This window comes from Sarcophilus harrisii, chromosome 1 (assembly GCF_902635505.1).
Source record: "Sarcophilus harrisii chromosome 1, mSarHar1.11, whole genome shotgun sequence".
In the NCBI taxonomy this organism is placed as follows: Eukaryota; Metazoa; Chordata; class Mammalia; order Dasyuromorphia; family Dasyuridae; genus Sarcophilus; species Sarcophilus harrisii.
In genome coordinates, this window is record NC_045426.1 from 716,233,351 (window position 1) to 716,243,593 (window position 10,243).

A 10,243-nucleotide genomic window follows, 5' to 3' on the forward strand; every position below is an offset into this window, starting at 1 on the left:
AGAAGAACATAGGATAGTTTACCTCTCAGATCTGTGGAGGAGGAAAGAATTTTTGACCAAAGAGGAACTAGAGATTATTATTGATCACAAAATAGATAATTTTGATTCTATTCAGTTAAAAAAGTTTTTGTATAAATAAAACCAATGCAGACAAGATTAGAAGGAAATTAGGGAAAACATGTTTACATTCAAAGGTTCTGATAAAGGCCTCATTCCTAAAATATATTGAGAACTGACTCATATTTATAATAATTCAAGCCATTCTCCAATTGATTAATGGTCAAAGGATATAAACAGACAATTTTCAGATGAAGAAATTGAAATTATTTGTAGTCACATGAAAAAGTGCTCCAAATCACTATTGATCAGAGAAAGGCAAATTAAGACAACTCTGAGATACCACTACATACCTGTCAGATTGGCTAAGATGACAGGAAACGATAATGAACAATGTTGGAGGGAACGTGGGAAAACTGGGACACTAATACATTGTTTGTGGAACTGTGAATGGATCCAACCATTTTGGAGAGCAATTTGGAACTATGTTCAAAAAGTTATCAAACTGTGCATACCCTTTAATCCAGCAGTGTTACTACTGGGCTTATATTCCAAAGAGATCTTAAAGAATGGATAAGGAGCCACATGTGCAAAACTGTGGCAACCTTCTTTGTAGTCGTTACAAACTGGAAACTGAGTGGATGCCCATCAATTGAAGAATGACTGAATAAATTGTGGTATATGAATGTTATAGAATATTATTGTTTTGTAAGAAATGACCAGCAGGATGATTTCAAAGAGGCCTGGAGAGACTAACATGAACTGATGCTGAGTGAAATCAGCAGAACCAGTAGATCACTATACACAGCAACAAGACTATATGATGATCAATTCTGATGGACATGGTTCTCTTCAACAATGAGATTGTTCAGCCCAGTTCCAATTGTTCAGTGATGAAGAGAGCCATCTACACCGAGAGAGAGAACCATGGGAACTGTGTGGACAACAACATAACATTCTCACTCTCTCTGTTATTATTTGCTTGCATTTTGTTTTCTTTCTCAGTTTTTTTCTTCATTCTTGATCTGATTTTTTCTTGTCCAGCAAGATAACTGTATAAATATGTATACATATATTGGATTTAACATGTATTTTAACATATTCAACATGTATTGGACTACTTGCCAGTTAGGGGAGGGGATGGGAGTGTTAGAATTCTTACAAGATGCTAAGTCAGTGGAATTGATAGCGACAATGGTTGTTTAGCAGGGTGCTTAACAGTTCACTAATGTACTTAGTACTTATTAGAGTTCACATCTTTAAGAGAGAATATATAAGCTAGGAGCCTCAACCAGGATGCACTTTGGGAGATTCAGAGCCAGGATTTAGTCGAGGAGATTCACAAGCCAGGCAGAACAAAGACAGAGAAGTGGTGGCAGGCTGTCCTGTGGAGAACACTGAAACCAAGATCCAGAAGGCCTTCAGAAAACTGGCCCCAGTGAAGGAGATAAGATTTTGACAGAAACAATAAAGGATTTGGACTTTAACTCCTGGCTGAATTTGAGGTGATTATTACACTGAACGAAACTAAGGCTGCCTCTAGAAACCTCCTGAGAAACCTGCACCCAGAAAACAATATATTTTAGAGAAGAACATTGCATGGGGGGGATGAAGGGAAAATTTTGAACAAAAGATTTTGCAAGGGTCCATGTTGAAAAATTACTGTGCATATATTTTGTAAATAAAAAGCTTTAATAATAATAATAATAATAAATGCCATCTGCATCCAGAAAGAGAACTATGGAGATTGAATGTAAATCAACACATGTTATATTCACAGTTTTCTGAGTGGGGGGGGGAGTTTCTCTCGTGATTTCTTCTTTTTATTCTGATTTTTCTCTCACAACATGATTTATAAAGAAATGTGTCTTAAAAATGTTAATACACACTTATAATCAGAAAAATAAAACAATTAATAAAAAACTACTATTGGAAACTATTTTTACATGTATTTGGAGAAATAAAATATTATTGAGAAAAAAAGAAGTATGCTCCTCTCTGCAGTCAAACTCCATTAGGTTTTTTTTTTTGGAGGTAGGTAGTATTTTTCATCTTAAGCCCTTTGGATTTGTCTTGGATACTTACATTGCTGAGATAATTAAATCATTCACACTTGATCATTATAAAACTTTGTTGTTACTCTGTACACCATTTTGGTTCTGCTCACTTCACTTGATATCACTTCATGTAATATTTTCCTGTACTTTTGAAAGCATTATTTCTTATGGATTAATAATATTCATCACAACCATATACCACAAATTGCTCAACTATTTCCCAATTGATGAACATTCCCTCAGTTTCCAATTCTTTGTCACCACAATAAGAGCTGTTATAAATATTTTTGGGCATATATGTCATTTTTGTTTTTCTTAAACATTTGACACACACATCTAGTACTGTTTCTGAAGGGGTCAAATGGTAGATATAACCAGTCTGGTAAGTGTGAGGTGTAAATTAAAACAGCTCATAGATACTGCTCCATACCCACCAGATTGCCTCATATGTCAGAAAAGGAAAATAACAGATAAGGAAAACAGAATTGGACACCATAGATTTCACCACCATTCTGACTCTACTCCTGATATGGTAACCCTGAAGATATCATCCCAACCATTTTACTATTTTTTAGCTTTCTCAAGAGTCCTGTGCTGATAGGTGATAAGTGGTTGAAGTAGCAGGTGCAGGTCCAATGGAGGCTGCAGATGCAGCTCTGAATATAGGCATACCCATGGCCATAGGATCATCTTCTCAACTGAAGTATCATGTGCAGGTACAATGGGAGCTGTAGCACCAAGTCTGCACACAAGTGGACTAGACCATAAGATAACATTCTCACTAGAAGCAATAGTAGAATTTCTCAGTTCCCTAGGTGTCTAAGCAGCCTTTTAAGGATCAAATTCTTGCCTCCAGATGTGAGGAATAGGCTAGAAACAGTACACTAAAAACTAAGTGCTTATCCAATCCTGGTCTGATTACCACAGTACGTGGAAATCCCATCTGCTTTGGTTGAAACACAAAAGTGACCGAAATTTCTGCAAAGATAATTTCATTCACCATTGCCATTCAGTATTAATAATCACTTATTGCTCTCTTGTTGTAAGGTTTGCAAAGCTAAAATTCATTCGTCGAGGAAGAGTTATGATATTTGCATATAGTGTCAATGTCTTACAACAAATGGAAAACCCATTTCTGAAGATGAAAAAAGAGTCTCATGTTCCATTATTTTGCACTTTCAGCAGCATGTGATATGCAGTTAGGGCAAGAAAGAGACACAGGCAGTTTGGTCATGTATACTTATTGTGTATCTAATTTATATTTAAATATATTTAACACCTACTGGTCATCCTGCCATCTGGGGGAGGGGGGTGGGGAGTAAGAGGTGAAAAATTGGAACAATAAGTTTGGCAATTGTTAATGCTGTAAAGTTACCCATACAAATAACCTGTAAATAAAAGGCTATTAAATAAAATTAAAAAAAGAAAGAAAGAAAGAGACACAGGAATATAACTTTAATGAAGGGATAAGAAGCCTGGAAACCCTGCCATATGAAGATTATCTGAAGGTTCTGGGAATACCTAAATGCAGAATTGATAAGAAGGGATACAGTGGTTTTCATTAACTATTTATTTATTTAGAAATGTAATTTTATTTATATTCTGTGACATTTTCAATTTGGAATTGTTTTCCTCTCTTCTTCATACCTTGCACAAAAGAAGGGACATGTGAACACACATGAACAATGTCTCCTACTCATCAATTCTTTTTCCATAGATGGAAAGCATGTTCCTTCATAAGTTGTTGGTGACTTAAGTATTTAAGTCATAAATAATAATTGTGAATGACTATATTATTCTGAATACTAAGTATTTAAATACTCAGAATAATATAGTCATTCACAATTATTCTTTGAACAATATTACTCTTATTGAGTCTCTTCATTCTGCCCATTTCACTGACTAAAGCTATTTAAAATGGCATATCTCTTACTTTCTCTTTTTGCATATGTGTTATATAGAAATGCTGTTGATTTTCATGTGTTTACTTTATATTTTGCTACTTTGCTAAAATCATTAATTATTTCAACTATGTTTTTAATTGAGTCTGGGATTTTCCAACTGTATCATGATGTCTGCAAAAAAGAGAAATTTTTGTTACATCAGTTCTTATTTTGATTCTATCCACTTCTTTTTCATTTCTTATAGCTCTATTCTAGGATTTCAAGTACAATATTGAATAATATTGATGGCCATGAGCATCCTTTTGTCATCTCTAATCTTACAGTGAAAGATTAATGGAAAAATCTTATTAGCTTTTCTCTATCATAGATGAGGCTTGCTAATGGTTTTAGGTAAATGCATTAAAAATCAATTTAAGAATAATTGATCAATAGCTATACTTACAATTTATTATAATTATTATAGATTATAATAGAAATGGGTGTTCTTTATCAAGTTTTTCTGCATCTTTTGGCATAATCATATTTTTAAAAGTTTTATTATTGACATAAGGGTGTTAATAGTTTACTACATATTAAATTTTCAAAGTACTTTACATATGTTATCTTCTTTGAAACTCAAAACAATCTATATTATGTTATGTGTTTTTTATATATGTTATGTAGGTGTTATTATTATCCCCTTTTACAGATCACACAAGTTAAACTAGGCAAAGTTAAGTAATAGAGCAGATCAGTGTCTGAAGTATTTCAGGATATTTACATCAGTTCTGAACTGATATAAGAACAATACTCTATCCATTGCACAACCTATTTCACATTCAGAAAGACCTTTCCTGGCTGTTTTCTACCCTAATTTTGATACTGATTCTGCAGCTTCCTGCTTCAATATATAGGAATGTTCCTCCCACTACAAAACCTAGCTGACTCCAACCTGGGCATCCCTGTATCATCCCACTGGACTTGGTATCCCATGATGCCAGGGATGCTCAGGACCAGCACCAATAGTGGCACTCCATGGACTCCCAACTAATGACTTAGGATGCATCAGATTTATTCTCTTCTCTCCTCTTTCAGCTGATTTTCTCTCAGGTGCTGAAATTCTGACATAAGTCTCCATTTATTTGTTAATGTTCCCTTAAAGATGGTTCTAGAAGAGAAATTTCTTGACATACAAAGTCATAACTGGAAGTAGTTCTAATAGAGGACATTGACAACAGAAGAAAATTCCCAGTAGAGATAGCTCTGTACTTGAAATCATATCCCCTGAACACGAATGATTTATCTGCTGCTTATTAAATACCCTGATGTGTTACTTTACCTCTATGGGCCTCAGTTTCCATATCTTTAAAATGGAGATGAAAAAATTAGGTAGATTTTGAAGTCTCTTCTCATTATAAGTTCCATGATTCTATGTTCTAGGGAGAAAATTCGTATCCCAAAAGTTTGTAAATATGAAGTACTAAGGTGGAGAACTTGAGGCAATGTTATCTCTCAAAGGCTAATCTTTGTGAAAGGAAATTCTGTTTGATACAGATGCACTAGACAACTATTACCTCTATACTTTTATGATTTGAGCATGGTGAGAGATGGGACATAGGAAGTGATTATGCTGAATTGTGGGTACATGAGCTCAGGTACACATTCAAAGCATGGTTGGATTTTGAAGCCATCAATGGTCAGCTCTCAGTACTGACCTGACCTGAAAATGGTGATGTTTGTTCAGTGAGTCCTATCTGGTATAGCCAGTTACAGGATGCCCTAGCAGAGCATTTTTCCTGAAGAAGTAACATGGGGCAGACATAGAATCTCTGAAGCCCTGTTCTCACCCAGAAATACATATCAGTACACCAAGTTGAAAACAGGTCAGTGGGACTCTACAGTTTCACTCCTCCTGTGAGCTCTGCTGGGAAATGGTGGGGAGAGGTTAAAACATATTATTCCATTTCTGTTTTCCCTTGGATGCAGAGACACAGCTGGAGATACTCCAAGCAAGCTCTTGATGATCCCTGATGTCTCTTTATGTGCAAAAGAAGTGGCTCCTTCCTTACCTAACTACAAGGATATTGAAAAACACCGTGCTATCAAATAGCCAGAGGAGCCTCATAAATGCAGCCCTTAATCTTGCATCAATGTCCTTATTTTGGACAAAGTCCCCACTCATATTTCTTCAGTTATACATGGAGTATTTAAGATGGAACAGCTACAATATCTCAGGTGCTGGACAGTTCCCCGACATTCAGTGATGGAAGCAATTGACTTTCCTTTGGTTCAGGCAGCTCTTTGGTTCCTCCAAGATTTGGGACTTTGTCTGACATTTAGGAATATTGTGCTTTACATCCAGAGAACCACTTTCTGGCTGTTTTCCACCCTGTTCTTGACATTGTTCCTACAGCTTCCTACTTCAGTGTGTAGGAGTGAAAAGCCCCAATGCTTTTCCAAAATCAGCCCCAGCCTCACCAGAGATGGGGATCTTATGATCGGAAGCTTTCTCCCTTTGTATTCAGTGAGAGTGAGTAGTTTTACAAGGGCAGCAGCTTTTGCAAACCAGCCTAGCAAGAACTGCAGGAATCATCAATAAGTAGGTCTCTCTATGAAAGAGTCACTGTGGTGATTTTTCAAAGCATTCTCTTTTTAACGATGAGGTTCACAGGGAAGCTTCAATTACTATGTGAAGTTATAATTCCATCCTCCCCTGCCCTTTTTGACTTTTTTAAAATTAATTTTCATCTTTAAAGATAAAGAATATTCTTTTTCTTGGTCTCTCTGTCTCTATCTTTTTCTTTTTTCCACTTTAAATCATTGTCCTTTTTGTTTCAGTTTCTCTCTGACTTTGTTTCTTTCTTTGTCTCTGTCTTGATATATCTCCTTTTCTTAGTTCTGTCTCTATCTCAGTTTCTCTACCTTTTCTTGCTGCACTTATTCCCTCCACAGGGGCCCTGCACTTGAGAAGTCTCAGAGATAAGGGTCACTAGGATTCACTGTAATTTGTTTCTCCACCTTTCACATTCTCATTCTTCATGTATATACTTTCACTATAAAAGGATGTTTTTGTGTCCCACTCTAGAGAACCCTAACATGGCTGTCTAAGCTGCAAGGGGACCCCTGGGGGAGGTCATTAATGTTTCCTATTTTTGTGATGACAGAGGAATGTTTGGAAACAAGTCATAGTAAACGCAATTCTTTAGAGATAGAAAAAGCTGATCATGAAATGCCTGTCGTATTCAAGCGCCTGTGAAGAGATCTGCTTTTTCCCTCAAGGGATGTGTGAGGGTTCAGTGTTTGTTTTTCAAGAGAAGTTCTGCTGAAGCCAAGAAGGAAACAAAAAGGAATTGGGTCTCTTTGCATTTTACGAGACTGTGTGAACATTGTTCTTAAGACGAGTCAGAGTCTGTAATTTTGTCTGGGCTCTGCTCCTGTTGCATCCTGAGGAGCAGCAACTCTTTGTCTGGCAGTACAGACAGATGTAAGTGCAGTATAATGTAAATGAAAACCTCTGTGAATCTACACATCATGAACTGGAGTGGAGAAGGTGGGTTTTAAACTTAAACCCACACTCACGGCGCACACACACACACACACACACACACACATTGCTTTTCCATATTGTTTCTTTCTCCAAGGAGCTTCACTGCAAAGTGGATAAGGAGTTAAAGAGTAAACAGGACTCTGTGACAAGGTTATGGGAGATGGATTATGGAAAAATGCCAGTGATCCATTCAGATTGACATTCTGACTTCTTCCTCTAGATCTCTGTCTCTATGATTCTTGTATCTGTTTTTTTCTCACTCTCACTGTTTCATTATCGAGGTACCTTTGCATTTTTCTATTTCATTTTGTGTTATTCCCTACCCTTCTCTCCAATTATATAACCTTTAGTTGTAAGGAAAAATTCTGTTTCCCCGAGTCAAAAATATTTCAGTGAAATCCTGTCTCAGATATTCATTAATTTTGGGATGTAGGGAAAAACACTCAACTTTGCTGTGCCTTCTTGTGGATAATAACAGTACTTACTTCCCAGGATGCTTCTGAGGATCAAATCAGATCACATATATAAAGCATTTTGAAAACCTCAAAGCATGTGATTGCTAGCTCTTATATACTCAATCATTTATGTTTCTTGAATATTTGAAGATGAGTATCTTCCCTTTAACCTTTCATTATTCTCTGTCTGAGAGGGATGATAAAAGTTAACTTTATTTTGTTTTAATTAATTTGTTTTTTATTAAAGCTTTTTATTTACAAAATATATGCATGGGTAAATTTTCAACATTGACCCTTGCAAAACTTTCTGTTCCAAATTTTTTCCTTTTCTTCCTACTCCCTCCCTTAGATGGCAGTAGACCAATACATGTTAAATATATTAAAGTATATGTTAAATCCAATATAGGTGTACATATTTATATAGTTTATCTTGCTGCATAAGAAAAATCAGCTCTATAATAAAAACCTGAGAAAGAGAACAAAATGCAAGCAAACATCAACAGAAAACATGAAAATCCTATGTTGGGATCCCCACTCAGTCCCACAGTCTTCTCTCTGGATGTAGGTGGCTCTCTTCATCACTGAACAATTGGAACTGGTTTGAATCCTCTCATTGTTGAAGAGAGAATGGTTAACTTTAGGGGGAGGAAATGTTACTGGTATATAAGTGAAGTGCTGTGAAGCCTATTTCCTTTTTTGCCTTTGATCTACTTTCCTTATGAAACATAATCCTGAATGGAGATAAAAAAAAACAATCGGCAGTGCCTTATTTTAACTGCAGAGAATATGAGTGATCTAGAAATAAATTTATTAATTTAACTGGCATTTATCATCACCTACCAGTGCTGAGTGCTATGCTACACTCTGGTGATATAAGAATAAGAATGTGAGAGTTCCTGCTTTTAAGGATCTTTCATGCTAATGGAAAGAAAAACAAATTTCTTTAAAAATACAAAGAGAATAAAATGAATACCAGGTGAGGAAGGCACTAGCTGCGCAGAGAGCCAAGAAAGACTTTGTGAAGGTCGGCCTTTGGGTTTGAGGGACAGCTGATAAAAAGTGGAAAGAATGGACTCAGCATCTCAGATTCTCAAAGAGTTGGCAGGAAACTTCTCATGGGGAAAAAGAGTTGCTTCTTGCAGATAAAATCAGTTTGGTTGTGAACACAAGGGTGGAGGGAAAGATTGAAGGACTTTCTTCTCGGCTACTTCTGCTCAGAAAACTTCTGTTTTTTCTTAAAAGGGGGAGCTGACAGAGAAACATTTCCAGATTGTAAATCTTCTGGAGAATATCAGCATCAACAGAAGAGCTCTTTGATGTAGTTTGTCTGGGTAAAGACTGGTTACAAGGGACAGTCTTTTAGGAAACTTTGACTCTCTTCTCTCCTACAGCTTTAAGAACAATGAGAAATCAGAGGGGAGAATGGAATGAAGGCCTGGGTAAGATTTGGTCTTGGAAGAAAAACCTATTGGGAAGGTCTGATTGCAAATATTGAGTGAACAAATGGGACAAGCTTCTAATGTTCTAACTGCTTCTGATCCTCCTTTATTCAGGTTTCTCCTCAGTGATAATGATGGTAATTATATATAGCTCTCCTGTACATAATACCCACTACTCATAGTGCTGGCAAAGTGCCACATAGTGTGCTCACTGCTCCTGTTAAGTTGTACAATTATTGTCTCATTTGATCCTCACAACCATCCTTCCAGAGAATAGCTATTATTATGCCAATTTTTATTTGGGAGGAAACTGAGGCACACCGGCATTTATGTGACTTGCTCAGGGTCTGAGAATGGATTTAAATTCTGCAACCAGACCCAGCATTCCATTCATTTCAGAGAGTCTCCAAGATTTTTTCAATTTTTTACTTCAAGTTCTTAATGCCTACTGCCGCAGCTTGCACATAATAGATGCTTGGTAGATGATTAAAGCGTATCCTTCAAGATCTAGGATAAAAATCAGGAAGCCTTTTTATATCTTCATTTGGAAGAGAACTCCCCTCTAATCATCATTCCTCCATTTTTCTCTATTATGCATGTTCAAATATCTCCTGGATTAAAAACTTGGGGGCATTTCTTCCTCCATTATAGTCTCATAGAGTCCTCTGGGAACATGGACCATTTGAATCACTGATATCCATCTTATTTGCTCAAATAGTTGTATAAATGAGTGAGGTTGGCAGATATTCAAATAAGGACGTCAAAGCAAATAGACATAAACACAATAATAATCACACAGAGAGAA

The 10,243-nt window shown here is 36.3% G+C and overlaps 1 protein-coding gene across 1 annotated transcript in view; it reads right to left on the reverse strand.

Moving 5' to 3' along the window:
* The window catches only part of LOC100928103 (vomeronasal type-2 receptor 26-like), a 441,302-nt gene that overhangs the window by 400,800 nt on the left and 30,259 nt on the right, over positions 1–10,243 (reverse strand).